General features: G+C 50.1%; 1 pseudogene; it reads left to right on the forward strand.

The window, feature by feature from the left end:
- Nucleotides 1-2,174: 2,174 nt before the first annotated feature.
- LOC135896985 (solute carrier family 41 member 1 pseudogene) lies at nucleotides 2,175-5,167 on the forward strand (annotated as a pseudogene).
- The last annotated feature ends 283 nt before the right edge of the window (nucleotides 5,168-5,450 follow it).

Below are 5,450 nucleotides of genomic sequence, written 5' to 3' on the forward strand. Positions count from 1 at the left end.
CACGAGCGAGCAGAGATCTGCTGCTAGTGACTGAAGATGAGTAAAAGTAAATTCACTTTCAGCAAGTAACCAGCCACTGCGGTGACGTTGTTCGAGGGATTGGCAAGAAGCCAACAAAGCAGAAGCATGGTCTTCCAGCCTGGCCGAACTGCCCGGCTGAGAACTTGTATAGTGACCCTTTTATTGCGCATGTGCGTCCAAGCGTCCTTAATTAAACGGTTCCTAAAAGATTAGTAAAATGCACAACGTATGGATGTATGCAGAATTTGTTATTCGAAGGACAGACTGCCTGACCTAGGTACAGCGCTCAAGGAACATAAAGGGTGAGAATCCTAATTACAACTTCGACGCCCATTTCCGGCAGAAGACATCATAGCTTGTTTGCGCAGACAAAACGTCAGGTATTAAGGAAGCAAAGTGACAGACGTATTGATGACTTGCCAGGTATCCGCGGAAAATTATCCCAGAATGACGATAGATTGACAAACTTAAACTATCTTCATCAGCTGGGATCGATAACATTAATTCAAAATTTCTAAGGGACACGCAAAAAATTTGTGCATCATATTGTCACGTGTTTACTGCACTTACAGTCACATTCAACGGGCCAGCGTATTGGAAGTAGGGAAAGGTCATTGCAGTCTTCACATCAGGTACCAGAGAATCACCACTAAACTACCGACCAATTTCTTTAATAGTATCCCGTGCAAAATCGTGGAGCATGCCAGTTACGCAGGTATTATGGACTTCCTCGATTCGAATAATTTCTTCAATCTTGCACAGCATGGATTTCGCAGAGCTTTCTGGTGCGAAACTCAACTGGCCAAGTTTGCGCACGACTTACATGCTAACTGAGATTGCAATTTTTAGACTGACGCCATTTTCCTGGACTTCGGGAAAGCGTTTGATAAAGTACCCCACAAGCACCTTCTACTCAAACTTTCACTCTTAAATCTTCACCCCGGCATCATAAAGTTGACCCGCGAATTTCTAAATGACTGCTCTCAGGGTTTTTTTTGTTAACAATGCTACCTCTGCTTCCCTTCCAGAAACATCAGGCGTTGCGCAAGGGTCCGTCCTTGGCCCGCTTTTATTGCGTATATACAGTAACGACCTACCAACTCATGTGTCTTGTAATATCCGAATGTTTGTCGACGACTGTGTTGTTTATCGCACTGTTGCCAACAACTCTGACCAATGAACACTTCAAAGTGATCTTAACGATGTAAAGCAATGGTGAGACGATTGGCGAATGGAACTTAACCCTCACAAATGCACAGCCTTATCTTTGAACCACCACCGCTTTTCACTTGTTTCTTTTGTTATGCGATTAGCAGCGTTCCTGTCGAAGCAGTTGAATCATTCAAATATCTGGGAGTCACTTTTTACCATGACATTTCTAGGGTTTTACGCGCACTGACATCATATCATCTACAAATAAAGCATTTGGATTTTTGCGACGTCATCTACCTAACGCACACAAAAACGTAAAATTGTTAGCTTATAAAACTCTCGTGATAACAAAATTTGAATATGCTTCACCAATTTGGAACCCGCGACAAGCATATATTCAAGACGCCCTTGAGTCACAACAAGACCGTGCTACTAGATTTATTCATCGTTCGTTTTCTTATGATGTGAGCATGTCATCATTAAAAGCAGAATCTAATTTACCCCTTCTCTCGTGTCGCCACCGTATCGCCAGTCTTTATTCTATTAAATTTTCATAGCTCTATGGGCATTCCGCCATACATTATTCACCGAACACGCATATCTAATCGCAGTAGCCGTCCTCTTGAAGACGTGCGCCCACGTGCCCCACACCATTACTTTTTCTACGTCATTTTTTCCTTTTACAGCTGCTGACTGGAATGGACTTCGAGGCGACATCGCTGCCACCCCTTGTTCATCCACCTTCATAGAAAGCGTCGCCAATCAGCTTTCACCATAGTTTAACGCATGGTTTCTGCGTTAGTTTTGTGTAACCCACCTCTTACGTAATACCTCGTCACGGTGTCTTTAAAGAATACAAGTGAAATGAAATGCGCACCTCACGTGTGCACTCTACAATGTGATATATATATATATATGTTTCCCATAGGCGCTTATCAAGGTACCGGCACGTCACCTCCATAATGTAGGCGCCGGTGCCCCTCTTCACTGCCCAGACGGCAATATCGTGGGCGCCAACCTCTGATTATACGTCGTCGACAATCTAAATTCCTCCGGCCCCACGTGCCCTCACGCAGATGTTACCGATTGTATTTCGCGACGGTGTCGCTTATCGGATGGAATCGTCAAGGTTTCGTCACTCTTGAAAACGGGAAAATACGGTTAGTTCCAACGAGCGATTCACCGTTCTATGGCGTCGCAGCCTTTAGTCAAGCGTGGGCCTTCCCCGAAAACGATATTCACATGTCGTGCTGATACATCACGCGCTCACACCCGCACGGCATCGCAGCGGCCACTTCATTCATCCTTATCGCCCACCGAAGATACTATTACGCCATTCGTCAAGCACTCGACAGCGCAGACAACGGTCATTTCCTGCGTTGTTCACAACGTTCTGCGACCGACAGCGTTTCAGCTTCGTGTCTCGGCCAGTCGCAACGTGTGCCTTTGATAACTGGCCGAGTTTGGACGACTGCGCCTCTACAGCCGTGTTGTTCGCGTGAGTGTTCCGAGCTCCATGTCAAGGTTTATTTGCGCGGTGCCGCTAAGCCGCGTCGACTGCAAGTGGCCTTCCGCTTACGGGCTGGGTCCCTTAGACGAACCACCTCCGCAATCACCCGATGCCGTGGACTGTCACAGCAGACACATCGGCAAGCGCCGCCTTCATACCCACCAGCTGCCTCCCGGCGGTCGCCAGGCGTGGTCGTCCTGTCTTGCGTAGCCTCACGGAAGCATCGAACAACGGAGCGCCGCGTGCTTTCTGAACCGGTAAAACCATGACCAACGAAAACACCGAAGGTGCACACGACCCTTACGGCGTGCACCTCGTCAACATCGGTGATGGTGTCCCCAATTTGAAGGGCAGCAACGTCAATAGCAGCAGCGGGTGTCCCAACGGCGTACATCTTATCGGCTTTTCTAATGAAGCATTCGAAGCATCAGAGTCAACTGAAGATGTTTCCAAGTCCCTGGATTCCTGCCACACGGGGGACTGTACATCTTCTATCGTTACCAACAGGGGCCACCCGGCCATCCAGCGCTCGCTCACCTTAGTGGAGACTTCGGTGCTTCGACAACCGCACATCCCTAACCGGCTACGCACAGTGTCCGCGGGCGTGCACCCCGAATTCGATGCGGCACGTAACCGCAACTCGCGGCTGCTGCGATTCTGCCCCCGCGGCTCCCTGTACGACGTCATCCAGGATCTTCCCGCTAAGCCCATCGTCAGCGACGCGGAAGAGGGCAGTGCCATTGTGATCATCGGGCAAGAGCCATTTCTCCCGAGTAAGCCAATACCCGAAGAGCCCAAGGACGAAGAGGTGGTGGAGACTCCGCTGGAGATTCTCGTGCAAGTTTTCATTCCTTTCATGCTAGCCGGGCTGGGCATGGTAGCAGCCGGCGTGCTGCTCAATAAGGCAAAGTACTTGGACGTATTCAAGGAAATCCCTGAGCTGATGGTTATGGTGCCTCCGCTGCTGGGTCTCAAAGGAAATCTCGAAATGACTCTAGCTTGCCGTATGTCCACGCTGGCGAACCTTGGCAACGCAGCTAGCCGTTCAGCGTTGCTAAGCATCGCCGCGGGAAATCTCGCACTTATCCAGTGTCAGGCAATCGTTGCCGGCCTGGTCGCTGCCATGCTCGCTGTTGTCAAGTCACTCGCCTCAGAAGGCTGTTTAGACTGGAACCACGTCCTCACGCTCGTCGCTAGCGCGGCGCTTACGGCGGAGCTCGCTAGCATTGTGCTCGCAAGCGTGATGGTTCTTGTTATAGTGTTGTGCCAGCGACTACGCATGAACCCGGACAACGTGGCAACGCCTGTGGCCGCCTCCCTGGGCGACGTCATTACCCTGGCGCTGCTTGCGGGCTTCGCCACGTTGCTGCACGTCCCACTACGAAACCAGCAATGGGCGTCCGGCTTACTGCTGGGCGCAGTAGTGCTTCTAGCCCCGGTGTGGGCGTTCTTGGCTTACCGGAACCCTTACACGCGGGAGGTTTTGAGTCAAGGATGGCTGCCCGTCCTCTTTGCTGTCGTCGTCTCCAGCGGTGGCGGTTACATCCTGGAAATCGCTAGCACCAAGTACGAAGGTCTCGCTGCTTATCAGCCAGTCATAAACGGCGTCGGGGGAAACCTAGTGGCCGTGCAGGCAAGCCGAATATCCACGTACTTGCATCTCAGTAGCGAGCGGCCTAGCTTGCCACCGGACGAGAGCCGCTGCGTAGGACCCATATCTGTTTTCTTCGGTAGCTGCCTCCACGCCAGAACGGCTCGCCTTCTTTTGCTTCTACTGATTCCGGGTCAGCTCGTATTTGTAGCAGTCATCGACAGCGTCGAAGGGAAAGGCGACGCGTTCCGTGGTCCCTTTGTGGCGCTATACGTGGTAGCAGCCTTCATTCAGGTGTGCATCCTGCTTTACGTGGCCCGTGTTCTAGTATATACTCTATGGAGCCGCGGAGTGGATCCGGACAACGCGGCCATACCGTTTTTGACTGCTCTTGGAGACCTGTTCGGCGGTGGCCTCTTGGCCCTTGTGTTCTGGATTCTGAGGGTTATAAGTCCCCCCATACCGCACTAAGGCCCCGAATTACACTCACGAGGTGTTAAATGGAGTCTGATAGCGTGTCAATGCGTATCCAGTACATGCAGTGAAACTGGCGTCACATCTTCCATCCAGCGCTCAGGTTTCCCTACAAGCCCATCTTCTCTGCACTACTAGTAACACATTTGTGATATAAACTACATTTCCCTGCATCCCTTATGCTTCTCGACTGACTGTGTGTGTTGGTGAACGTCTCGTCATTCAGACTATTGCGGATTGCGAAAGACGCCGTTTTAACAGAAGCAAGAAAGACTAAGGATATCGTGGCTAGTCCTGGAGTAACATACTGTGAAGTAAACTGTTTCGGAGTGTTATCTTTGCGCCAAGTGTTCAAATGTGCCACTTCTATAAAAGACGTTCGTCTGCAAATTATTGCGGAGGAATTTTAACGCTATTGATTTCCCAAGGTTGGTGTCTTCTCTTTTTCTTGGAATAATGACGTTTCCAGAAGTTTTATTGCATTTGGTACGTCGTAGGGGTAAGAACACTGTTCACCATTCCATGCATAGCAGTCAACGCTGTGGAAGCTACGCAAGAAGTTCGGTCATGAATAGCTATTCCTGCGCGCGTTCAGTATATGCTTCGCTGCGCACCAAGAGCGTTTGCTCGCGCTAGCATGCACGTGAGGCTCCTCGCGATGGGTTGCAAGTAAAGAACCCAAACACAAGAAAAATAAAAATG

Source organism: Dermacentor albipictus, unplaced genomic scaffold, assembly GCF_038994185.2.
Source record: "Dermacentor albipictus isolate Rhodes 1998 colony unplaced genomic scaffold, USDA_Dalb.pri_finalv2 scaffold_223, whole genome shotgun sequence".
In the NCBI taxonomy this organism is placed as follows: Eukaryota; Metazoa; Arthropoda; class Arachnida; order Ixodida; family Ixodidae; genus Dermacentor; species Dermacentor albipictus.